Source organism: Callospermophilus lateralis, chromosome 9 (assembly GCF_048772815.1).
Source record: "Callospermophilus lateralis isolate mCalLat2 chromosome 9, mCalLat2.hap1, whole genome shotgun sequence".
In the NCBI taxonomy this organism is placed as follows: Eukaryota; Metazoa; Chordata; class Mammalia; order Rodentia; family Sciuridae; genus Callospermophilus; species Callospermophilus lateralis.
The window spans coordinates 71,985,483-72,013,456 of NC_135313.1; the positions used below are offsets into that span (position 1 = coordinate 71,985,483).

The 27,974-nt window shown below is 36.3% G+C and overlaps 1 non-coding gene across 1 annotated transcript; it reads right to left on the minus strand.

The window, feature by feature from the left end:
• Positions 1-12,802: 12,802 nt before the first annotated feature.
• LOC143407625 (small nucleolar RNA SNORD56) lies at positions 12,803-12,874 on the minus strand. Its single transcript, XR_013092377.2, has one exon. It is a non-coding gene; the product is annotated as a small nucleolar RNA SNORD56 (small nucleolar RNA).
• Positions 12,875-27,974: the final 15,100 nt, after the last annotated feature.

Here is a 27,974-nt window from a genome sequence, read left to right on the forward strand (position 1 = left end):
TTATAATGTTTCCTTTGAAAACTTCAATCTGTGAAATACGGCCAACCACTAGCTGGCTGTGATTAGTAGGGAGAATATTCAAGCACAACAAGTTCATGGGATTAACCAGTATTGTCAGAGTGCAGTGAAGTGGTTGAGAATGAGGACTTTGGAGTCAGATGCCTGAGATCTCCATCTAAGTATTGTATGACGTTGGCCATTTCCTCATCTTTAAAATAGAGATAAAATGTTACTTAAGTCACAGGGTTTTGGATGATTAAATGTGATCATAACTAAGTTTTCAGTACAGTGCCTGGTCCATAACAATGGTTCAGTAAGAGTGAGTTACGTTTAAAATCTGCCATGCTTTGGCACATTTTCCTAACTCTAAGAGGATGAAAGTTGAGAGATTCTTTCACTTTTTCTTTTTTTTGGCTTGAAATTTATTTTTTTAATTTAATTTTTTATTATTTTTTTATTGGTTATTCAAAACATTACAAAGATTGCAGAATCACATCGGTTACACCTCCACATTTTTACATAATGCCATAATAGTAACTGTTGTATTCTGCAAAACTTTTTCTAGAATTTCTTTTTATTTATAGATATCCTGCTGAGTTTCTATAATTCAGATCACTAATTTCAGTTAATAAAATTCTCTTTAGATAAATCATATCTGGTTCTTTCTCTAGAAACACTGATGCCAACTCTATGAAGAAATTGCCTTTGTTAACTTCTTTAATTCTCTGTCTTTCCCTTCATGCTTGTAGAAAAGTCAAGTTTGCCATCATCCTCTAACCTGGGTTTCAGGTTATAACAGGAAGAGTGTACTTGTGTAAAGAGGTGGTTAGTTAAATGCCACTAGTAAGATGCTTCAGCTATCATTACTGTGGATGGTACAGTGTTTTAAAGGAAAATGGAATCATGAAATTCTTGTAGTTCTATTATTTATTGAGTAGGTGCTGATTTTCTTTAAATATGGATTGGTACACTTTTGTTGCCTATACTAGTAAACAACCTGTAGTGGATGTGATGGTGTTCCAGATTTCAATTTCCATGAGTCAGGTGTTTCTAAGGTGGTATCTGATTTATTGCTTCCAACAACTCCATTAGGTTGATTTGTGAATATTTATTTTATAGTGAAGGACATTGAGGCTTAGCAAGTGAAATTAATGGTTTAGATCACCAGGCTGGTAAGTGATTATGGATGCAAACATGTCTTTTTTTTTACTGGATACTAAGCACTCTTTTGTAATACCATGTGACTTTCAAATCAAGTAGACTAAATACATGGATTAAACTACATGCATAATCTTGTTTTTGAATTTATTTAGATTCTTCTTACCCATCTTTATGTACTTGTTCTTTTTCTTCCTTTGATGGAAATACTGTTTTCAGAGTGTCATACCGGTACATGGTACTTAGTAATGACCATCTTGATTATCCAATTTGCCTTGTTTGTTTTGCTATGGAAAATGACATGAAAATTTGTAGAGTGAAGTAATAATGAAATTTTAACTCAAACACCACTTTAATTTATTCATATTGACAAAATATCTTCTGTAATTGTTTAAAATGAGTTGATAAACTATAGAACTTGGACCCTTTAAATTTCTTCTACTCTTTATGTTGTGGCTAAATGGAGTTGACTATTTCCCAGATACATTGAGTTGGTAAAACTGAATGTTTACCAATACATTTAGACTTACAGAAGTAAAGATTTAGGAAATGTTCTATAACACAAGTCTGCTTTCATGATATCCATGCTGAAATTCCCTTGCATCATTTATAAGCCTATTAAAAACTAGGTTTAATAAACTACCAAGGACCATGAACTCCAAGGCAGAAGCTTTCCATGGGAAACTTTGGACAGCTATATTTATATTTCAAGGACTTATCTGAGATCTTGTGGTATTTTTCCCCTAAGTTCAACAATTCCTTGGAATTATCCCTGTTTCACAAACACACATTGTGGAATTTTTCTCTTGGTTGTTACTGTTCACTTCCATAATCCCAAAGCTTTGACACACATGTGATTATTTCAGATTCTCCTCATAAAGAGTTCAGAACTTGGCACAGCTCCACAGGCTGATAAATGGTTCCTCAATTAGCCAACAAAGGGGATGGGAAAAAAAAAAAAAAAAACAGAGGGAAAGAGGCCTAAAATGTAAGGGTTCACAGTCCCAATTCTCTGTCGGGTTTTTCTTTCAGCACTTTATGGAAGTTGGCTTCCTAGACTCCTTTCACGGAGAGAACTTACTTATTGAACCAAAAGATTAGGTTCATTTTCCCCCCACTGAGTAGCTCTTCAGCAAGCTTCTAAATATGCCTCTCTTGAGAGACACAGTTTAAATTTTTATGTTAACAAAGACACTTCGTCAGTCTTGGCCACCTTTTGAACTCACTCAGTTCAAAATTTCCTCAGTTCAAAAGTACAGAGGAGCTGATGATTAGAAACGAGCTATGCATTTTTGCAGGCAGGCTTCAGGCATTTCCCCCCTTTATTTTTCATACTTTTTTGCCTTTTCATATTTTTGTGGCATTTTGTTTTCGCTTTGCATTGTCGCATCTACAGTGGACTAAGTTTTATTGAGATTAGGTAATCTGTTGGTGGGGCTTAAGGAGACATTATTAATGCTTTACTTCTCAAACCAAATTTGAACTCTTACTATGCAATCCAGAAACCAGCATAAAAATGCATAGAGTAATGGCTGCTTCGATTCTTCTTTATTTCACATCCTATCAATTTTTTTTAGAAAGGTAATTTTACCTCCAAAATGTATCCTAAATCCGACCACCTCTTACAGCCACATTTTCTGCTTCTGTCTGCCTGCAACAGTGATACAAGCTACTAGCTTTATTTATGCCTATGCTACTGAAGGCTTCAAGTGCCTAGATTATTTCTCTTCTTCCATTCTTACTTCCACCTGTGCATAATCAGATTAAACTTCTAAAAATATAAATTAGATTGTATCACTCCATTGCTTAGAACTGTTCAATTTCTTCCTGTTGAACTTGGATTAGATCCAAACTCCTTATCATGGTGCTCAGGACCTTGCCAGAACTGGCTCTTGCCTACCACACTGACTGTATCTCTTAACCACACTCTGACTTCTGTGCAGCCACACTGTCCTCTCTTCCCTAAATGTGACATGCTTACCATTGTGGTTCCTTCTGCTCTAACCATTCTTCCTTCCACTGTTTGATTGGCATGCTTCTCATCATTCAATTCTTCACTTCTGAAAGAACCTGTAAGAAGAGGTGGTTTAAATTAGGTCATTTAAATAATCTCTTCCTGCTACCCATCTCTATTGCCTGTCCTTATACTATTTCCCAGTTTTTTTTCTTTATAATACTTATCTCTAAACTAGAATTATCTATTGACTTATTTCCTTGTCCACTTTCTACCTTCCTAAAACCGAATTGCAAGAGCAGGATACTCATCTGTTTTGTTGACTTCAGTATCCTCACTCCTGGGGACAGTTCCTGGCACTTTGTAGATGCTCAATAAATGTTTGCTGAGTGAATGAGTAGCTAAATGCTTGCTTAGTGAATGGATTGTTGTGAATTGAGGAAAAATATATGTATGGCATCTCCTGCTTAGCTCATGAGGACTTTATGAGTTAGCTATAGCACAAAGATTTGTCTCAAGCAAATTTATTGTTATAAACATAAAGATATTTAAATAACCCATCCATATGTCATTTTCGTCACCAAAAATATACTGCAGCTTCTCAGCTACTCAGTGAAATGATTCCCAGAGGCTAAATGTGTAGTACATTAAAATAAACAGTAAGAAAAAAAACAACCCCTTAGATGTGTCTATGACAAAAACCACACAGGAAATCTATTTTTAGAGTGATATGTCATGTGATTCTTAATTATTACCTCTGCTTATGCCAGAGAATAAAAAAATGTGTCATGGCAGTCTCCTGGGTATCTCCCTTAGGATTTATTGTCTATGTTGTAACTCAATTTGGCTTGCAGAGCTTAATATGAAATATAAAATAATTGATGGTTCTATGCTTATAAAACATTAAGGGAAATCAGATGGTAGAACTTGGGGGAGGGAAAGATGAGAAATAAGGCAAAAACGCTACCTGGTGGTAAGTCAGTCATCAATTAAAATACCTGAATTTTTCTACCCCCTTGAAAATTCTAAATGCAAAATTTTCTTCTGTGTGCCGAACAGATAATTTATGATGCCTGGAAAAACATCTTCTTTACTAACTGGGCATTATCAATGAACACAAAATCCTGTGGTTTTGTTCCTTTTTGTGTTAGTGGTTAAGCATTACAGCAATTTATCAAGTCATAAAAAATTATCAATTCATAAAGAATTGCTGCGCTTATAAAAGTGAATTCACGTAACCTGAAAGTCAGGTGATATCTCCCCGTTTTTCAAATGGTAAAACTGAGTCTGAGAGAGATAAAGATATTTGCTTAAATTAAACAAATAAAACCCAGTGTGAAATGTGTCAAAGACATTCTTATGTCTGGGTATATTTACATGTTTTAAAAAAATTTCTCTTTTACCTTACTTATTGATAAATGATCTGAACTAAAATCATGTGCTGAAAGAAATGATATTAGTTATTAGTTCAATTATACTATATATTGAACATGGAGCTAGTAGACATTATTTTCATAAGATCCAAGATTCAGTTTATCAATATAGACAAAAAATAGTGTTCAAGTTATACACTAATATAATGGGATATTAGTCTTGCAAGGAACTCTAGAGGAGACCTCATTTAACCTTTAGTACAAAACAAAACAATGTCTAAAGTATTCCTCTGAGATGATGGTACTGGATAGACCATTTGAGGGTCTGCCATTTATGTCTCCTTTAAGCACTCTTGCAGATTGGCAGGGTTTGCCATCAAGTTACCCCATCATCCTGGTCACAGCTAAGTGGGTTATGGCTAGGTTAAAGATGGGTTATGGCTGTCCTGTGGATGTCCAAAAGGCAGCCATTTGGAGAAAGCAATACAGAAGATGGCCTGGTGAGAGAGAGCAACAGTGAGGAACTTCACTAGATGTCAACAGGCTCATTCAATGGGATCATCGACAATGGGTTTTGAAGTAAGTTGTGGATGCAATCATCAGACAGGGACAAAGTGTCAGAGACAAACATCAGAGAAAAAAGCTCAAGAGGAGAAGTCATGCAGCATGAAAAGCCTTGAAATTTAAGAAACCATGAGTTGAAGAAGGCATGGGAAGGAAAGAAATTAGCTGGGTGTTGGGCAGGTAAATCAGAGCAGAGCAGAGCATGGTTGATGCTGCTGAGTCAACAAAGCCAGTTATTTGATGATCAAAAATGCTGGTGAATTATGGGCTTCATGAAGTGGAACTTCAGTTCCTCTTTAAACATGGATGTGAGATTTTTTTGGTCATGTCTTTATACATGTACTTTGTTTTTATTTATTTATTTTTGCATTACAATTCTTATTACACATATATACCACAATTTTTCATATCTCTGTATATAAAGTATGTTCACACCAATTCGTGTCTTCATACATGTACTTTGGATAATGATGTCCATCACATTCCATCATCCTTGCTAATCCCCTGCCCTCTCCCTTTCCCTCCCACCCCTCTGCCCTATCTAGAGTTTGTCTATTCCTCCTATGCTCCCCCTCCCTACCCCACTATGAGTCAGCCTCCTTATATCAGAGAAAACACTGGGCATTTGTTTTTGGGGGATTGGCTAACTTCACTTAGCATTATCTTCTCCAACGCCATCCATTTACCTGAAGATGCCATGATTTTATTCTCTTTTATTGCTCAGTAAAATTTCATTGTGTATATATGCCACATTTTTTTTATCCATTCACCCACTGAAGGGCCTCTAGGTTGGCTCCACAGTTTTGCTATTGTGAACTGTGCTGCTATAAACATTGATGTGGCTGTGTCCCCGTAGTATGCTGTTTTTAAGAACTTTGGGTATAGTCTGAGGAGGGGGATAGCTGGGTCAAATGGTGGTTCCATTCCCAGATTTCCAAGGAATCTTCATACTGATTTCCAATTTGGCTAAACCGATTTGCAGTCTCACCAGCAGTGTATGAATGTACCTTTTTCCCCACATCCTTGCCAACACTTATTGTTGTTTGTCTTCATAATAGCTGCCATTCTGACTGGAGTCAGATGATACCTTAGAGTAGTTTTGATTTGCATTTCCCTGATTGCTAGAGATCATAAGCATTTTTTCATATATTTGTTGATTGATTGTATGTCCTCTTCTGAGAAGTATCTGTTCAGGTCCTTGGCCCATTTATTGATTGGGCTATTTGTTTTTCTGGTGCTTAGCTTTTTGAGTTCTTTATATACCCTAGAGATTAGTGCTTTATAGGTTGTGTGTGGGATAAAAATTTGCTCCCAGGATGTAGGCTCTCTGTTTGCCTCACAGATTGTTTCTTTTGCTGAGATGAAACTTTTTTGAGACTCCCTTTCTCATTAATCAATTTACAGAGTCAACTCCTATTAAATGAGGTCATTAAAATTGCTTCTGTTCTTGGCAACGTCTAGGACATGATCTAAAAAGACTGTTTGGATTTTCACTAATTTTTCATCAGCCCATTTTCTTCTGAAAAATTTGTTGAAATATTTTATTTATGGAAAATCTAAACCTATTTTTTTAGAATAATAATTTTTTAGCCATCATCTAGTACTCCAGGAAAACACCAACGAAGTTGTTTTAATCAGCTTTTCAACATTGTGAACAAAAGACCTGACAAGAACAATTAGAGGAGGAAAAGTTTGTTTTGGGGCTTACAGTTTCAGAGGTCTCAGCAAAACCACATCCTCTGGCAATGCCCTACCTACCCACATCCTCTGACCATGCCCTACCTACCTACATTTATCACCTAGTTAATTCCTATCAGGGGATTAGGTTACAACTCTCATAACCCAATCTTTTCACCTCAAAACTTTCTTGCATTGTCTCACACATGAGCTTTTGGGGGACACCTAATATCTAAACCATAAGTCTAGATCATTATTCTTATGACAATCTGCTAGCTACAGGAACATCACTACTACATCAAAGCAAACTTAAACTGCTAGCCATATATTTACACCAATTAAAATGTTCTCAAGTTTCCCAAGTTCTCTAGTAATGTCATATGACAAAGTACCAGCACACGTCAACCTCATTGCTAATGTCTGGACCCCCTTTAATGTACCCATTTTACACTTTGATGTACATCTTAACCTTCCTTGTTGCAGGCAGTGCACCTCTATGAGTGTAGCCTAAGGTTTCATTAACTTTCAGCTTTGTCACCATTTTTTGACTCATGAGAGTCCTCCTCTAGAGCCCTTTAAAAGGCATACTTGGCCTGAGCATTGTTCTTGCATAATGGCACTTTTAAAATATCCATGCCAGATTTAAATTTATAGCAATTAAATTTAGTCTTAGTGACTTAGCTCTAAGTAATTATAGCCGTTTGCTGTCTTTTCCAATCTGTGTTCTGTGGAACCTTCCTGTGCTTACAAAGTTGGTAATAGCACACATCTTCTTGAAAACTTCTGGGTTAAAGAAGAATTAAAAGATTTATCTGCATGACCCTCAAAGTCTAATCTCTAGAAGATTATTCATAATGGCACTCTTTTTGTAGAACAACTACTAAATCTTGCAAGAACACAAATGTCTTTGTGACTTCAGGTATGTTATGAATCTTCCTGAATCATGGCCTTGTAATGTATAAGGTGGGAATAATAATACCAGTCTCATGAAGTTCATGATATTAAAGGAGATGCTATATTTGAATTCCTTCTCATAGAAAAGGCTCAAATAGTGCTGCTTCTTGTTCTTATTCTTTCTTAAGTTTTTAGTTTACTATATTTATTATTTTACCTTGATATCTTGTTATACTTAGTCACTTATGCCCACCAAAACATTCATGTTCATTTTTTAAATGAATACTTTATTTTTTCAATGAATACTGATTTTTTTTATACTTTACAATATTTAAAAGAGTATGGCCCCCACCCTTATTTTGATATGGGGGATTGAACCCAGGTGTGCTTAACTACTAAGCCACATCCTTAACCTGTTTTTTTTTTTTTTGTTTGTTTTTTGTTTTTTTGTGTGACAGGGTCTTGTTAAGCTGCCGAGGGCCTTGCTAAGTTGCTGAGGCTGGCTTTGAACTTGTGATCCTGCCTTGCCCTCCTGAGTTCCTGGGATTATAGGTGTGTGCCACCTACCTGACTACAACATGTATTTTTATTTAGGATTATTTTTTCTTCTACTCTATATTGAATTGGAATTCCACATTGGCAGCTGGTTTTGCTTCAGTTCAACATCTGTTTCTTAAGGATTCTTGCCAGTCACATGGACCTTGCCTCCTTTGCCCTGTATCACGTGTCATTCCCCTCTCTAACCCTTTCCCACTCTTTTGAGAGGATCAACTTGGATCTAGGGCTTTTTGGACTTTCTTTTGATTGTCTCAACCCTTTCTCTCAGTCAAAGTGCTCTTGATTGATATTTTCAAACCTTTTTCAGGTTTTATTTTTCCTTTTTTTTTTTTTTTTGGCTTTTCCTATTTTGTCTTTGGTAAAAATCGAAAGAATTATAAAAATGTATGAAAATACTTCTTCTCTGTTTCAGGGAGCCCTGTGTTCATACAAAAATAGCAAAGCATCCTTGTGTCTCTTGCCCAGGTGTCTGGGGAAGTCCCAGAACAGAGTCCCAGTTGCCCCATTCAGCTGTGACATGCAGTGACCCAGAAATGAGCAAGATGGGGAAGGCAGGAAACAACTGGGATGCGAAAATGTGCTCAAGATATCACATTAAACACACACACACACACCACACACACACACACACACACACACAATCATTTGGAGTGCCAGAATCCATTTTATTTTCTTATTGCCTTCTCCCTGAAATAATTAGTCTAGAGAAAAATCTACAGATGGAACTCATGTCTATCAGAAGAACTTTTGAAATAACTGTGATTCCATACTTTCCTCTCCTTTGTAGTCTCTGCCCTGGGTATCACTGCTGTGGAGTACTATATATGTGCACATTACCCATAAGCAGTATATGGAATAAAGTGAGCTCAATCCTATTGAATCATAAATGGTAAATCTGTATTCCTATCCTGTGTGCCTCCAAGTATCCTTTATGATTTTAATCTTAAAGAATGAAACTGCATTAGACCCATACTTTCATACCATAAATTACACTATTTTGAGAAATAACTGCTCAGTGTGTGTGTGTGTGTGTGTGTGTGTGTGTGTGTGTCTGTGTGTGAATTATACTGGAAAGTTTTGGAGGAGACAGTATTAATTTTGAATCCTCCATCTAATCCTAAATTGATCTATAAGATATAGACTTTTCCATATTGTCCCCATTTTCTTAGATATGCCCCCCGAATCTGTTTTCCTTTTGTACCTATTCCCAGAACTTTTTCTTCCTGTGTGGTGCCATGAAAATTAAATAGTTAATCAGATAAATTTAATCTTATGGGACTCAAAAGATTTGTGTTCCTAGGTCCTTGATCCACTTTGGGTTGAGTTTTGTGCATGTTTAGAAATAGGGGCTTAATTGCATTTTGTTGCATATGGATTTCCAGTTTTCCCAGCACCATTTGTTGAATAGGCTATCTTTTCTCCAATATATGTTTTTGTTACCTTTGTTTAATAAAAGATAACTCTAATTATGTGGGTTTATCTCTGTGTCCTCTACTCTGTACCATTGGTCTACAAGTCTATTTTGGTGCCAATACCATGCTATTTTTGTTACTATTGTTCTGTAGTATAGTTTAAGGTCTAGTATGGTGATGCCACCTGCTTCACTCTTCTTGCTAAGGATTGCTTTAACTATTCTGGGTCTCTTATTTTTCCAGATGAATTTCAAGACTGCTTTTTCTATTTTTATGAGAAATGTCATTGGAATTGCATTAAATCTTATAGTGCTTTTGGTAGTATGGTCATTTTGACAATATCACTCAATAGATCATGTTGAATTAGGCCCTAAGTTCCTTAATAAGACTCCTGTAGCACAAGAATTAAAATCAAGAATCAATAAATGAGATGGATTCAAATTAAAAAGCTTCTTCTCAGCAAAAGAAACAACCAGTTAAGTGAATAGAGAGCCTACAGAATGGGAGCAAATTTTTACCACATGCACATCAGATAGAGCGCTAATCTGTAGGATATATAAAGAACTCAAAAATTTAACACCAAAAAATAAATAACCCAATCTATAAGTGGGTCAAGGAACTGAACAGACACTTCTCAGAAGATGATATGCAATCAATCAACAAATATATGAAAAAAATGTTCAGCATCGCTAGCAAGTAGAGAAATGCCAATCAAACCCACTCTAAAAATCAAAACCACTCCAGTCAGAATGGCAGCTGTTAATAATCCAAACAAGTGTTGACAAGGATGTGGGGCAAAAGGCACACTCATACCTTGCTGGTGGGACTGTAAATCAGTACAGCCAATATGGAAAGACATATTGAGATTCCTTATAAAACTGGGAAGGGAACTACCATTTGACCCAACTATTCTATTCCTTCGTTTATACCCAGAGGACTTAAAAACAGCATACTACCAGTGATATAGTCACATCAATGTTTATAGCAGCACAATTCACAATAGTTAAATTGTGGAACCAACTTAGATACCCTTCAGTAGATGAATGGATAATTCACAATGTATACACAATGGAATATTACTCAGCATTAAAAGAGAATAAAATCATGCATTTGCAGGTAAATGAATGGAGTTGGAGAATATGATGCTAAGTAAATTAAGCCAATTCCCCCAAATCAGATGCTGAATGTCTTCTCTGTATAAGGATGCTGATTCATAATGGGGATTGGGGGTAGTGTGGGAGGAATAGACAAACTTTAGATAGGTCAAAGGGGAGGGAGGGGAAGAGAGGGGGCACGGGGTAGGAAAAATGGTGGAATGAGATGGACGTCATTACCCTAGATACCTGTATGAAAACATGAATGGTGTGACTCTCCTTTGTGTACAACCAGAGACATGAAAAAATGTATTCTATTTGAATTGCATTCTGTTCTCATATATAACAAATTAGAATTTTAAAAAACAGATTCATGTTCATGTTATGACTATGCTACTATCATGGAGAAATGATAAAGTCCTTGCTGTAAGCAAGATGCTGCTTAAACAAGGTGACAAGTCCTTAATATCTCTGGGCCTCGGTTTTCACATTGGCAAAAAAAGAACATTAGACTAGAATGATTTCTATGGAGCCATCCAGTGCTGTGCTAAAATTCAGCCAGTTAAGTAAATGTAACTGAGGTGATGGAAATTTCCTTACCTCCTTCACAAGGATACTATTTATTCCTTAGTAGAGAGAACATGGGCTTTAGAACTTAGTTCTCAATTCTACTTCTTATTTAATCAGCATATCAGTAAGGGTTTGACCAGGAGAATAGAAACCATGATGAGTGTTTAAAACAGAGAGGGAAGCTATTACAGGGAACTGGTCAAAAGACAATGGAAGAACTGAGAGGCCAACAGCAAACGGTACGTTAACCCATGGGTTAGCAAAAGCAGGAAACCATGACAACCCTTGGATAGAAGGTAGAGCTGTGTGTGTGTGGGGGGGGGGTATGTTATAGCAGCCCAGAATTTAGGATTCAACCCCAAGAAGTAGAAACCGAAACACTAGTAAGGACAGGAATTAGAGTTCATAGGGAATGGAGCTGATATTGGAGACACTGAACAAAGTAGAGAAAGTGGGAAAAATGCTATAGTTTTGGCCTTTCTTGTTCTAATTATTATAACAATCTTCTATTCATATAATCCAGTTGTTACAGAAGCCTAGGAAATGCAGTCCAAGTCAAGTTGGTTCAGACTGGCACAGAGATTGTGGGTAAGATTCTCAGGCCACATTATATAGATTATATAGATTATAGAGGTGCCTGTGCATGCATATGAAACTGAGGGATGTTATAGAGATAAAATGTCTGGACAGATCAAGTAACCTATTGATAATTTCTGATTAAATGGAGGAAAAAGAATAGTTGCTGCTTAAAGTAAGTGATAAGCCAATCCTGGATACAAGTCAACTGAAATACTTCTTTTAGATCATTTAAAACATTCTTCAGGTTGTCTTTATTAATAACACTTGACGGACATGCCTGGTGTAATAAGACATGCCTGGTGTAATAAGGAATGGATTCTGCCATCCTAATGACCCGAATTTTTATTTTATTCTGCCCTTCATGATTTTCATGACTTATTAGAGGTATTTATATAACTTTCTCACAGCAGGATTCTCATTCCCTTACTCCATTTAAAGCAGACAATAGGACTTATCTCATTGAATTTTGGGAGATGGTTGTAAAATCATATATGTAGGACAAAACAGGGCTTGGCATTTACTGGACTCCTTCTGGGGGCAGCTGGAAGATTGCTGAATGCTTGAGTCCCCAGCTAGCCGAAGGTCAGCCCATCATCCAGAGGTTCAGAAACCTATGCTCAATGAACAACCTAGCAGGTGGAACAAATGTTAGAATTTGGGATACTGGCTCATATTCTTCTTTCTTTCCTTGGCTCCTTCCTTCTCTCTCTTATTCCTTCCTTCCTTTCTTTTCTTGCAATCACCATGTAACACTTTTTATTAAGAGCTTTAACACTAAGAGTCAAAGACAAGTAAAAGCACAGTACTAGCTGAGAGGATTATGTTGCCTTAAAGAAGAAACACTCAAATAGAATTGGTGTGATCTCTACTAACTTAGCTTTAAGGACAAAGGGTTTTAAATCTACTGTTGGCTTGATTTCCTCTTTAGCTTTTGATTTTCATTTCTTTCTTTCTTTTATTTTTATTTTTTCACTCAGACCCAAAGCATCAACACTTACTAGGTGAACTGCTGTTGACAAAAATTATTTTCCTTTTTTATATTTTAATGGTAAATAATGCTTCTTCCCGAAGGATGAGGTTCTAAGAAATATTTTGGATTCTTTTTATCTAGCTTAAGGCTTTGAGAAATTGTTTGTGATTTGAATGTAAGTGGTTACATTAGAATGTAAGTGGTTTCCTGTTGGTTATATAGGATTTAAGTTTCACATTAAAACGTCAGTCATCCACAAATAGAGGACATGGATAGGAATAAGGTCTGTGAACAGAAATGTCAAAAGTTCTCAAGTATGACTGTTGATAAATTCTCTGTTTATAAGACATGCATTGCCATGGTAATGGGGACCCAGGTCTGAGCTGGGATGGGATAAAGAAGACACTGTAATGTCATAAGAAGTTTAGTGTGTATAAACCATGAAGAAAGGTGTATTCCTTGATGGAGACTTGGACATCACACAGCCTGCTTACAATTATGGAAATGACAAAGAGCTAAGGATTCTGAGAGTCAAAGTGGTCTCTCTATTATTTGAGCTATAATTTCAGTCAAGAGCTAGAATTAGGAGTGGAATTTTCCTGAGAGTGTTGACATCTGGAAGTGTTTGGAGAGGAACTGGAGAGACATATCAGATACAAACTTTCCTGACACACCTAAATGTCAATTCATCATGTAAATATTTTCTTAACAACACCTGTTTACTCAGAACTCTGATAGTTGCTGTAGGACCTATGAGATAAGAATAAGTTTATCCCTAACTTGAAAGAGATAAAAGTTAGGTATAAAATGCAAGTTTCATATTTAATTAACTAATAAATTTTTTAAAAATTCCATGCACAAAGCTTGGGAATCAAGTTTAGGAACCTGTACAAACAATTTTTCAGACTTATTTTTTCTTAATAATAATTAGTAAAAGATAACTTCATAGAAAATACCAGTTTAATTTGTTTGAAAATGTGTACATTATTATTGAGTGTTACCACAATTTGTTGTATACTAACTGTATTATTTTTGTCAAACCTCACACTACCTGTACTGGATTGACACAAATCAGATTTCTATTTAATAAATTTATTTTGAAAAAAAGGAAGCTTGCAAACAAACATTACCTGCTATAATACAAGGTAATTGTAAAATAAGTATGATTAAACAAAATAATGTAGGTAAATTCTAGAAATATTCTGTTGCATGCCAAAGGGAAACCTGTGATCTAGTCTCTCATACTTAAAAGAGAGAATAAATAGAGCTAGAAAGGGATCAAAACATACTAGTACCAGAGATTTTTCTTCTTTACATAATTATAAGGGTTAAAAGAATATTGAAGTGCATTTCCTTACTACATAATTTAATGGATGTTCAATAGTCATCTAAAATCATATTTCACACTTGAAATTCACTCTTCTGGCTTGCAAGTTCAAATTCATGTATGTATCTTTTCTCAGTCTTACAAGAGTAACACTATATTTATTTATTAACCTAATTTTAAAGATGAGGAAACAAAGGCACAAAGAAATTAAAACAACCCCTGTGTTTAGTCAATGTTAGACACACAAACCCAGATTTTTGATTATCAAAATCCCCTTTTTCCTATACACTCATTATATTTCTGTTATATATCACTGTCTCATGCAATATACAACTATTATTTCAAGTTTCTTTATTGTTAAATATCTCAGAAAAGTAATATCAGAAGTTACAAAGTATTTTTATCAAGATATAAGAAGTTCATATTTCCTTATATTAGTATACTGATGATAGGCATTTTATTAATTAGAGAAATATTTAATCTTTTCTAAGGATTTATTTCAAGAGTAATCTATTTTGACAAATGAATTTTATTCATCTGGTTTTGCATACAGGGAAATAAAGGTATAGAGAAGGAAGAGATTTGACCCTGGTCAGCTATATAGAAACTGTACCGGACTATCCAATGATCTCAGAATCACAGCAATGGAGACAAGTTTTCTTAATGAAAAAATATAAGGTGACAATAAAGAGGGAAGCAAAAATCTAAAGATCATAGTTAGAAAGAGTAAGGTCCAAAATGGGTTGGATCTTACTCAATAAGTATAATCAAGAGATTTTAGTTTGTTTTAGGACAAAAGTAGGATCATTGAAGGAATAGGCCCTGTGCTATGGTTTTGGATTAATGCTAAGGGATAATATAAGGAATAGAACACGTTCATCTCTATGTTGCTTCGTATTTTCTGTGAAAAAGACTGACTTCTACACTAAACTGTGTGGAGTGAACATTGATAAGGAGAAATAGAGTTGAGGTTCAGATAAAATGTTATAAGAGATAATGCTACTGCTAGAAATGAGTTCAGGTTTCCCACTTTATGAGCATTAACCCCCCAGTATGGTATGAAGTGCAAATGAAGACAGTGATGTGTGAAAAAATTTGAAGGATAAAGGAAAAAGGGAAGGTAGGAAAATGCAAATGCAGATTCACATTGCAAAAGAAGGAAAAAGTGGCTCTTTTCTGACATTCCAGATTGCTGAGCTTTAGATAAATTTGGGAAAGGTTCCAGAATGGATTTAAAGACATAATTTATGAAAACCTGGAAGTGGATCCAGTGAGAGTTCACGAAGATCTATTCATGATCGAATAACATTAATTTGTTCGGGCTGGGGATGTGGCTCAAGCGGTAGCGCGCTCGCCTGGCATGCGTGCGACCCAGGTTCGATCCTCAGCACCACATACAAAGATGTTGTGTCCGCTGAAAACTAAAAAAATAGATATTAAAAAATTCTCTCCCTCTCTCTTTAAAAAAAAAACACATCAATTTGTTCTTTAGCAAAAAAATATTGCTTTTTGAATTAATGTATCCAGTATTCCACAAGCATACTCTTACACTGTACATACTCAAGGTTCCATTAAATTTCTGAGGAAATAATGGAGAGGAATGGGTTTAATGCAATAATAAATACCCAATTAGAAAAAAGTTTCCATGTGTCTGAATAAGGGCTATTTAGCAAAATGATATCATCCCAAAATGAGGTTTTTAATGTTGCTTCTCAAAATTTTTTCATATTTAACATTCAGTGCAGGGCACATCTGCTGGTGATGAAATCTCTTAGTTTTTATTTGTCTGAGAAAGTCTTTATATCTCCATCACTGTTGAAGGATAATTTCAACACTTAATTTTTTTCCTACTTTCTTCTTGCTTGAATAATTTCTTATGAGAAGTCCACTGAAATTCTTATTCCACTCAAGAGCTACTTTCATGATTTTCTCTTTTTGTGTTTGTTTTTCTCAGTTTGAGTATATGATACGACTAGGTGTTTTGTTATGTTTTGGGTATTCATCTTGCTTAGAATTCTCTAATCTTCCTGGATCTGTGGTTTGGAGTCTGTCAAAATTTGGGAAAGTTCTTGGCTATTATTATTTCAATGGCTGCTTCTGCTCCATTCTGGTTTTATTTTGGTTTTTGATACATCTTGTATTCCAATTCCAATTCCAATGATCTCAGATCTCTATGTGTTTTATATCTTTTTAAATGCTCTTTACAGTTCTTAGATGTTTGGGTTTTGCTGTTGTTGGTTTTTGTTTATTTTCCTTTTTTTTTTTCTCTTCACTTTTCAGTATGGGAAGTTGCTACTGACCCATCTTCAAGATCACTGATTGTTTTTTTAACTGTGTTGTGTCTACTAATGAGCTCATTAAAAACATTATTCATTTCTTCTAGAGGGCTGTTCATTTTGATTCCATTCTTTTGATTCTTAGAACTTTCATCAATCTGCTTACATTATGCATCTATTTATTGTATGTTGCTTACTTTTTCAATTAATGCTCTTAACATATTAATCATAATTGTTACTACAAAAATCTCTGATCATTTCAACATTTGTGTCACATCTGAGTTTGAGTCTGATGATTGTTCTCTTCAGACAGTATTTTTGTTGTTGTTTTTGTTTGATTGATTGTTTTTTTTTCCTCTTGGCATACTTGGCAATTTTTTGTTCAAATGTAGATAGGCAAATAGATAAGTAAGCAAAGAGGTCCCTACTAGAAGGATTTATGTTATTTGTCCAAGAGTTGGGCTAGATTTAATATTCAATGGTGCCAGAGGCTTCAAATTCTTTCTTGATTTTGTTTCCCTTCTTGACTTTGGATTTTGTTAAGTACTTCTCCCCAGGGCGGGGGGGGGTGGGGGGGTGGTGGAATCTTTCTTATAGCTTTTTCAGCTGTAACACACTATTATTACATTGGAGCCCTGCAGATGTGGTAGAAATGTGTGGGGAAAGGGAAGCATTCAACACTTTTATTACTAAATTTGGTCTTGGGATTTGGGGGCCTGTGTTTGTGAACTGTTACTTTTACAAGTGTTTCTTCTGTGCGATAGCTTTTTCATTTCCCCCTTATGTGGAACTGGAAAGCTAGAGAAAGCGGAATGCCCTTCATCTACTAGAATAAGACTTAGGGAAAGTCTTCCTTGGAAAGTAGGCCTTTGTTATTCTGGGGTGATCACAATAATTACCCTTCCCATTTTCCCATCAGATCTAGGAGAGGATCTTCCTCAGATTTTCACTATGAGAACCTGGCCAGGTTCTTGAAAGTAAATCCCAGAAATGATGTGGGTACCCTTAAGAATCTGACCCCATGAGTTTTTTCTCCTCTTATATTGGTCCACATTCAGCTTCCAGCAATTTGTTATAATTACTCTTGAGTGTTCCTAAGATTTTATGGCTTCGGAAACTTCTGTTTCAGGTAAGTAGAAGTGAACTGTATCTCTCTGAATGAACTGATCTTTGAAGAATTTGGGACAGCATTTTACCCTGAAGCTTCAATTTCCTGATGGTTCCAAGAAAAGTCATTGATTTTCAGTTTATCCAGCTTTTTTTGTTATTGTTGTAAAAATGGAAGCAATGACTTCCAACCTTGTTACATATTGGACCTGCATCTGGAAGTCTTCAATTCTTTTTTTTTTTTCCCTGAGACCAGGGATTGAACCCAGGGATGCTTAACCACTGAGCCACATCCTCAGCCCTTTTTATTTTTTGTTTTAAGACAGGATCTCACTAAATTGCCTAGGACCTTGCTTAATTGCTGAGGCTGGCCTTGACCCTGCAATCCTCCTGCTTCAATCTCTCGAGTTTCTGGGATTATAGGCATGTACCACTATGCCCAGCCCTCAATTCTCATATAATTGCCAATGTACATAAAGATATGAAGAATGTGATTAGCCAGTCTGAAGATGAATTAAATCAGGAGCAACAGTATCTATATAAACTGGCAGATTCATGAACTCTGAACATCTTTGGTTCTGGGAATGAGAGGCATATGTTCTCAGTGGTAATTCTGGCACTTCTATGAATTAATTATCTACTTTATATAATTTATTCCCATGGGCAGCGCTGAAGAAAAATAAGAACAGAAAATTACACAAATTAGCTAGCAAGACAGGGTGCAGGTAAGTTAGACTATAACTCGAAAACCCTTCACCCCTGAGGACCACTAACACCAACAAAGACATAAAAGCAGTTCACTATTACAGAAAAGTACAGAGCATCTCAAACCATAGGAAGCTTATTTTTTAATGAAGAGCCTTTAAATATTCAAATTTTCCTTAATTCAACAAATAAACATATTTCGGTTACATATTAAGGCCAATTAATTTAGTGAAGAAGGAACCAAAGGCAGGTAAGAAAGATTCAGAGACAGAGACATAAGGATGAGAAAGAGAGCAAAAGGAAGGGAATGGAACAGCCAGATGTTTTTGGCTTACTTGGCCTCCTCAACTTTCTTATGATTTCACTTCTGCCTCCTAGAACTCCACCTCTTTGAGGTTTAGGTTTTTTGAAGTATAAAAGGGGTGGGTGGTCAAAGTACTCTGTTAATTCATAAACACTTATGAAGTGCACATTTGGCAGCAGGCCTGTGCCAGCTCCCTGTGTGCGATGCAAAGACCCAGGTTCTTACTCAGCTGCAGTTTTCTAAACCGATGGCAAGGTGGTGGTCAGATACCTGTGATCCAGGTGTTGCCTTTGAAAAGTTTACAATTATATCACCGACCCTAAAGTGATGTGCCTCAACCATATCAAATGAATAATGGGTGACGAGGCCATATGAATACCGGAGCACACACTCTATGCAAAATAACCAAGAGAGATCAGTGTTAGAAGACAAATCATTGTTGGATGGCCACTGATTTCCCCTCAAGGGTGACTATGAGTTCTGATTCCTACCATTATCTCTCTCATTTTCCTCTTCTCCTTCAGAATTTTGGAAGGAAAGAGTGGCAAGTTATCTCTTAAAATTGGCCACAAAAACCTGCACTAGGCATGAATTTTATTCTCAACTATAAAACACCATGACAACATACCCTGGGAGATATAACCATTAAGTTGTATCACTGACGATACGTGGTAAAAACGAAGTGTGATCATTAGGGTTCCTGGTTCATATCAGTTAGTACTTTCAAAACTCGCCTTTAATAGAGATTGCCTCGGACTTCTTCATTCACTTGGTCTTTCTAAATGTTCACTATTAGAAAGGATGGATTGGTTTTATTAGGCAGGTGACTTTTTATTAGAAATGCAAGCAAATATAAAGATTTTTGCACAACTGTGTCCATGAATATTAGACTAAAGTATTGTTAACAAGGGGATTTAACATTGGAATACAGTAAAGGAAGAAGCATAAATCATTTCAATTAAAAAATACTAAAGGATACACACACACTACATATACACTTACTATAGTAGAATGCATTAAAAAATTTTCTGTGACTGTCATAGAAGTTGTTTTTCCCTAGAGCCACCATTAGATAGAAAAGTGCAACAGAAAACATGGCCCTTTATTTTGAAGAATTCTATATGTTTTAGTCAGTTAATTTTGCTGTTTTTAATGAAAGTACAAATTTGTGGTGGACAGCAGTCTCTGGTTCAATTCCTGGCTCTGTCTTTTACCAGACTATTAACTTTGACAAGTAACTTAAACCTTCTGTGTTTTATTTTCCTCATCTATAAAAATGACAAGAAAAAAGAGAACCTGTCTCAAAAAGTTGTTGTGAAGATTTAAAAACCCTAAAATTAAAAGCTCTTTGACCAGTGATTGTCACATTATAAATGCCGTAGAGTGGTCCTTATTATTATTACTGTTATTCCCCAAAGTTTATTTGTCCCGAAGCTATAAGTTCTAAAGTAATATGAATGAAAAAAAATTTTTCCTCCAAGACTGTTGCTGTCTTTTATTATGTATTGGAAATTATGAAGCGTGCTATTTTTCATTAGAATGTGAACCAGAAATATCTAGGTACTTGTTTATGATGCACATTCTGGGCTTCAATAAAATCAGAATATCTGGATTTTTTTTTTCTAGAAATATCTATTTTAAATGAGGTGCCCCGAGGATTCTGAGGCAAACTGCACTTTGAAGACAACTGAGCAAACAAGCTTGCACTGCCTTTGAGTACTCGCTTTGGTAACTCAAATATTATACACCAACTACTGAGCGTCCTGGGTATGATCTTATTAAATCCTCACTCGAGGCCTCAAAGGGCAGCTTCTAGTTTGAGCTTAGTTTTTCAGATCAGGGATTGTGGCTTCCAGAATTCCTGGGTTAAATGGTTTGTTCAAGATATGTTGGTGAGAGCACATTGTAGATGGAACTTGGGGATAGAATCAAGTCTTCCTGGAGTGAATTTGGTGTTTCTAAAGAGTCAAACATGGTGCATCCTGTCTGAGCACAAGCTGCCCCTCTGTTGAGAGTTTCTGTCCTGGAAAATGTGAATATTCTCCTTCAAGTTACTCAGGGCTGATGCAGAGCCCCCTTTGCATGAAGACTGCATTAACCAACTGCATATTCCACTGAGCAAGTATGTCTAATAAACAGCCAGAAGGGTGGGTGAAGATCCCTATGTTTTGAAAATTGAAGACCTTGGGGACAGAGTTTATAACTCATTCTCTTATGCCAGTAGGTGGCATCATCTGAGTCGACATTATAATCCCACACACTGTAACAACCCAATGCTTGGATCTTGGATCTTTAATATTTAGTTCAACAGATGAAACAGATTATAATAGAAAAATGGAAAATGAGGCCAGGGATATTTTCAAATGAATTTACTGTCACATTCTAATACTGGAAAATTCTAGTTATTGCCAACTCAAAGAATATATAACACAAACCATGAAGCAGGTGCTGTTTGTCCATGCAGAAATGCAAAAATTAATCCTATGAAGTCTGCAAGGATGTGATAATATACTGACAAATAACACTGTTACAATTATAGAGCTCCTGCTAAGTGTCAGTCACTGTATCAGGTGATCCACATAGATTTTTGCCATGTAATTTAGTATTTTAAAAACTCTGTGAAGTAGGCATTATTCAAATACCCTGAGACTGAAAAGTTAAGGAATTTGCTTAAGTTCATACAGAATTTCCATGGCAGAATTAAGATTTAAATCGAGGTCTTTGAATTGCAACATAAGCTTTTCTGGTAGCACGGTGATTATGTAAAATTTTGTAAAATTGTGTAAACCAAGGCAAAGTAATGAGGTGTCATTAAAACCACATAAAGATAAACTGCTAAGGTAGCTCAAAAGTACAAATAGAGCCTTTGGGTAAAAGTGTCATAAGGCAATTTATAGAAGATGTAATGTTTGATTTGGGATGGGCTTTGACATGTGGCTTTGGCTTGAATAGAGGCACTGAGAGGGATGTTAGGTGATTTGGGCACCAGAGGTGGGGCAGATGTTTAAGATACAAGGAGAAGATAAGCCAAGACATGGAAATGTGACCATATTTGGTAATACAGAATAGTTCACTGTTGAGTAGCTAGAGGAACTTGGAAAAACGGGGTGAAAAACTTGAAAAGCAGCTGGGTCATATCATAAGGAGTTTGTACTTAAAGAAGTACAAAACATGAGTATTTAAGTCTGTATAGTGTGTGTGTGTGTGTGTGTGTGTGTGTGTGTGTGTGTGAAGGATTTTGGCAAATAGCAAATTTATTAGAAGTTCATTTTTTATTAAACGCTTACTGTGAACCAATGTGTTATGAGACTTATGGTCTCTCAATTGTTCTTTTAGAAGCTTGCTCTCAGAATATTAATTGGGTGTTAGTAGGAATGATGGATGGAATTTGGACACAGAGGATTTAGGAGACTGAGGATTGGCAAATGGAGGTGGGAGATGAGTCAGATGACTGCTACAATTTTCCAAAAGAATAATTCTGGAAGCCTAAATTTAATTTATCGTATAGATCCCACTGAGGATGTTGCTTTTCTCCACAGGTTCGTCTTCTGATAGCATGGCTCCTGGACTGCATTTCCTGTCTGGCTTCAGCTTCTGGACAGTGTGTAAGCTCATCATTGAACAGAGGTTTAAAATCATTGCCCTCCTCATCCAAAAGTCAGTAGAATCTTCACAGCTGCCCAACATTCTTTTCTTGGATTAAACACAAAGGTTTTACAAAAGATCTTGGTATATCTGTATTTATTTTCTCACTGACAGCATGTGAATTTTTTCCTGTTTTCCCAAGACAAAGTTTACTCAGCTAAACTATCAGAGGCATCCTAAGAAAAATTGCCTTTGTTCACAGTCACATCACTATCACTTTCTTGCAAACGCAGACCCGTAGCAGATTTGCTTTTTCTGTTTTCTTTTTCCTTAAGGTAAAATGTGTTTAATTATTTTCTTCCCTTTCTCCTCTGAAAAACAACATGTTTCCTTCACTCCTAGTGACATTCAAAACAATTTGGGAGGGGAGATGCAGGCAGTGATATTACTTGCATACAGCTCTGCTTCCCTAGGAGAATTAGAAAGTACTTTAAAACTACCAAAGAATGTTTTTGCCTCCACAGTTCAAAATACTTTCTGTGCTTTTATAAGCACCCATACAAATTCCACTTCTATCTATTTAACACTGTGGAGTCTCTGTGAATAGAGAAATCATTCTTTCCATTAAACGAGATTAAAAAAAAAATCCCATTGTAAGTAAAGCAGAATTGTAATTGCCTAGTTAAAAGCTCCAGACAGCCCAGTTCACTGGGGACACTCCTTATGCATATAGGATAATGTACTTAAAATTATGGCAAGAGAGTGAAATGATTTTATTTTATGGGTATTTCTCCCATTCTTATCTGTACAATTGCTGCAGTACTTTTAAAAATATAAGTCATGCTTTATTTGCATGGATTCTTGTGTGAGACAGATCTGGGGGTCAAGATCTGTTTATCGTCCTGTTAGGACAGACTCTCATGGGGTCAATTTCTGCTGAGTCAATGCACTGTGGTATTTATAATGGCTATACAAAGATAAGAAAATAAAGTCATGTTATTAAACAGGGCGTGTGTTATTAAATAAAACAGGTGCTGCCAGTGTTGCAGAATCCCCGAAACAAGCCACTGAGACATATCTCAGAATCAACCTTGCCTCCTAAAAGAGTAAAAAGAGCTCTTTCATAATCTACTTTCAACCCATCTCAGAAGTCGAGTTTCAGAGTGTCACTTGTAAAAATATTCATGCATATGTAGATGAGCTAATGCTATCTTATTCCTTCAGGAGACTTCTCAAATAACAATACAAGTAATATCTAGTATTCATGGGTCTCTATTACATGCCTGTCCACATTAATTCTAAATTGTCATGGTACAAGGTATGTGTCATCATTCCTATCAGCAGGTGAATGGATGTAGCCCAGGTAGGTTGTGACTGCCAATGTTGAATGGATAGTGGTAATAATAATAATAATAACAAAAAAATAAAACCATAAAAACAAATATTGAAAAAAATACCTACTACTGCATACTGTGATAAATACTTTCCATGAATTAACTCATTTAATCTTTACAACAACTTAAAAAGGTATATCATATTAGCATCTACCTTTATCAGATGAGGGATCTGAATCTCTTACTGTAATAGATGCCTATTACTTGTTTGTTTGATCTACAGTCATTTTCATTTTCTATGAACACTTATCTGCTCAGGAGTGGACACTTGTCCTAGAAATGGACAATTGGAATATCTATCTCCATTAGTCTCAGCTGTTGTTGGTTAGGGATTAACAAATATCCAAAGTAGCTCATTGAGGGCTATCTCAGGGACTTTGGCTGGAATTAATGAGAAAGAAATGTTCTCTTCTTTTGCATCACTAGTTATTTTCATAATATGAGTTTAGAGTTGTCAGAAGAATGTTTATCATGACTTAGGAAGGACCAGCTTGAGAAAAATCTAATATATAGGGGAGTAAAATAATGGGAGAGATAAAATAGAGGAGAGAAGGATAGAGAACATTTCAGAAGTCAGAATAATTCCTGCTTTTGTTGAATTTGTTTTGGATTGAATCTCTTTCACTTTCAAACAATGAAACATTGCATACAAAAGAAGGAGAAAAAGAAAAGATATCATGAATGGTTTACATACTATAGACCTTAAATGATGAGACTGGATCAATAGAGGAGCAATGAGAAGCAGAGATAATTTTGCCCATCCTTGACTGTAAAGCTAACCACGATTCCACAATTGCTATAAATTTTTTTCTTGAATTTTTTTTTTCAGTACTTGGGATTGAATCCAGATTCTCACGTATGCTAGGAAAACTCTCTACCACTGAGCTACATCCCCAGCCTTCTTCTTATATCTTGATTCATACCATTTCCTGATGAAGACTGAATTTTAGATTTGTTAGAAAAACATCAGGGTGCTAGAGAGTTTGTGATTTTCTTACAGCTTTTAGTAACCTTCTACAAATTTCAGACACGAACTACTGGAAAGCTGAGGGAGAAGAAAATACAGTCTTGTTAAGAGAGACCCATTTGGTCAAAAGGAAGCAATTCAAGATGGCTGGAATTAAAAAATATGTATCCTGTAAATGGTTGGAAACCTGAATTTTCTGCCCCTAGCCAGTCATTGAAAATGAAGACAGAGATGTAGAAGACTGAGTCTATTAGCATCCTATTACTGCTGTAACTAATTACCACAAATTTAATGGCTTAAAAACAGGAAATATTTATTCTCATTTAGTTTTAGACTTCAGCTAGAAGTCTAAAATCAAGGTGTTGGCAGGGCTATATTTTATTGAGAAGATTCAAGGGAGAAAACCCTGAAAAGACATTTCCCTGTGTTTCCAGCTTCAAGAGGCTTCCCTCATCTGTAGGCTCTTCATCTCTTCCTCATGTAACTCCAAAGTTCTTCTTCCAGGTCACATCTACTACTTCCTTGACCTTTCTGCCTCCTTTTTCACACCCACTTGTGACTCCATCCAATCCCCAAATCCAGGTTAATCTCCTCATCTCAAGATTCTTGATTTAATCACATCTACAAAGTCTCTTTTGCCACAGAAGGGAACACTTCACAGGTTCTGGGAATTAGGATGTGGATATGTTTGAGAGTGGTCATCATTTAGCCTACTACATTCTGCTAGAGGAACCCAGAAAAAGACTAGACCTCAGGTCGGCCCAAGTACCTCCAAATATGTACTTTCCTTGTGATCAAGAGTAATGGGTTACCTGTAATATTGTTTAAATCCTTGGATCAAAACAAGTATGAAACCGACTCTGGACTTAGCTATTATATGATCTGATAAATTCAAAGAGTTTAAGATTCTTTGGGTTTGGACATGCAGCTCATGGTAGAACACTTGCTTAGCATGGCCTGGGTTTGATCCACAGCCGACAAGCAAGCAAGCAAACAGAAAAATGATTGTTTTCATGAATTTCTGTAATCCATACTTCAGAGAGGCCTGATTCTTACAGTTGCCAAAGGTTGCAAAGGAGCAGGCTGGCTCCCTCCTCTTGACCACTATAGGGGTCACTGATAGAAATGCTCATTTGTCCCTATTTGGAGGAGTCACTTAATTCTTGCTTAGTTTTCTCCTTCCCCATTTCCCAGTTCCACCCATCTTGGCTGCAGGGACCTGCGTGTTGCTCCTTTGTTCAGGGTCAAATGTTCCTCCAGTCCTCACCAGATGCCTACCGTCATTTCTTCCAGCGATCTTCTTTAACACAGTGTTCTGTGACTCCCTGGGAGGCCAGGCTCCATATTCTAGGACCATAAAGAGATACACCGTTCCTCAGGTATAAGAAAGGATTTACTTTGAAGAGACAATAGACGATCTTCTCTTTTTCCTTCTTCAAGATTGGAAAGCACACTTCTTTCAAGATGCATTTGGATTTTCAGCTTTTGCCACATTAAGTTGTCAAAACTCAGGCCCCTCATGAATTTCACTAAGGATTTCAGAGGAAACTATCATTGATTTCAGGATCTTGTACTGTCAGAATGGTAACTGTTCTTCCACACTAGGTACTAATATGGCACAGGATAATCAACATAATCTAATTTATACTATCTAGCCAGCAATCATTGTTTTTTGAAGTGAAGTATATGGATATTTGTTGATTTTGTTGAATTCTATGCTGTTTTAACAGTTCACTTTAGTTGGGCTGTCTCTTCCACTTGGAATTTTAGTTCTTTAAATCAAACAATTTGCATTATCCTATCTTCTCACGGTCATTCAAGGTTGTGCATTTCTCTCTTCTTTTTAGAAAATTGTATGGGTTATTGGTAGAATTGCTGTCTACCTGACTATGCTAAACTGCATTTTCCATAATTCTCTTTCTGTATATTTCCAGACCAGGAAAGGTGGAACAAACAGAAATGTTCTTATCCAAGCTTTGTAGGGCAGAATTAAAGCAGCAGCCAATTTGTAGCATCCTCGCTATGGCTCATGTGTTGTTTCACCTGGTAAATGAGGCAGCGGTTGGGCCAGTGACAGTTCTACCTTTCCTTGGATCTTCCTTCAACTCTATGATTACTGGGCCCAAAGGAGACTGTTCTTCCTAGAGGAGAAGGTCAGAAGCACATGTTTCAGCTTGCCCTTGTGTGTTTCATTTTATACTCACTTTTCCATCTTGTTCTTGCTTTCCCTGTTCATATCATCTTCTTTCCTCAATTTCCTGCACCATAGATTTCAAGCTTCAGCATCAGATGTGAGAATAGACTTAAAGAGACAGCTCAACCAGCACCCACCTTGTTTAAAGTCAAATCCTCTCAGATAGGTAGGTAGGTAGGTAAGTAGGTGATGGATTGATAGATTGCTTCTACCTTTATGATTCAACCACAATTAAAACAATTCCCTATCTCACTTGTATAAACCTCTGTTTGTATAAGAATTGGCTCCAAGCTGCCAAGATCAAAAAATTGTCTTTTAATTTAATTTATGTTTTTTCAGTGCTCATTGGCTATCTCTTCACTAGAATATGAATTTGTGTCTTTTTTATATTATTATTAGAGATTTATGGTTATACATAGTAGTTGGATTCATCCTGACAAACGCATACATGCATGGAAATCGATTTCAGTTCCCTATCACCCCTTTTCCCCTCTCACTTTTCCCTCCAGCTCCCATTCTCTTTTCTCTATTATTGCTGGGAGCCATCAGCCAAGTAGGTATGACAATTTCCTTGCCAGCGTACCCCCATGTTTCTTTAGTGGAAGGACTCCTGGAAGGTGACCTTGCTCAAGGACCAGGGCGGATCCGTGTTTAGGGTGTTCCCGGTTTAGGATAACCCGAGTTTAGGGCATTCCCCGTTTAGAATAGGGCGTATCCTGCTGCCTGAGTTCCCCTTGAGTTCTCACGGGATTCAGAATATATTTGAGAGACAGAAGCCCAGTGGGTGTGGATTTGGGCAGAAAACATGCATTTCCCCAGAACGAGTTTGTAGAAGTCCGGTGTGAGATCGGGAATAAAGAATTGCTGTTTGAATCTACAAAGCTGTGAGTGGCTCGTGATTTGTGCCCAGCCAGACTGTGGCATATTATATTAGTTTTCCTTTTGCCCCTCTCTTAATTTATATTTGATTGGTTCTTTATGTTATCCTATTCTTTCTTTCTCCTTTCCTTCCTTCCTTTTATTCTAGCTTTTGCATATGAGAGAAAACATTTGACCTGTGGGTTTTTGAGTTTGGCTTATTTCACTTAGCATGATATTCTCCATTTCCTGTTTTTCCACAAATTATTAAGGATTAGGATTTTATTACTTCTCCCCAAATGGATCTTATACAGACTTAACTTCAAGCATTTGGCATTGGACAAATGTTTATAATTTTATTTTGACATTTTAGATTTCATTATTGTATTTGCTATAGATTTGATAATGGTTACAATTTTACCAATTACCATTATGAATATTAACTCGAATAATT